A 230-nucleotide genomic window follows, 5' to 3' on the forward strand; every position below is an offset into this window, starting at 1 on the left:
GAGCAGAGAAGATCCATACTGGTGGGACAGCTATACAAATCCTGCTACACCCTCCCTCCTACATTGCAAACCTGCTGCCACATCTGCAAGTAACTCCAAGGAAGCCACTCACCTTCCCCCGAGTACAGCCACTAACGCAGCAAGCTGTAACCACAGCCCACATGGACCGGCTGCCAGCCCAGCCCAGCCAGCAGCCTGCCAGCCCAGCCCAGCCAGCAGCCTGCCAGCCC

The sequence above is a fragment of the Terrapene carolina genome, unplaced genomic scaffold (genome assembly GCF_002925995.2).
Source record: "Terrapene carolina triunguis isolate 2854851 unplaced genomic scaffold, T_m_triunguis-2.0 Scaffold131, whole genome shotgun sequence".
Classification (NCBI taxonomy): Eukaryota; Metazoa; Chordata; order Testudines; family Emydidae; genus Terrapene; species Terrapene triunguis.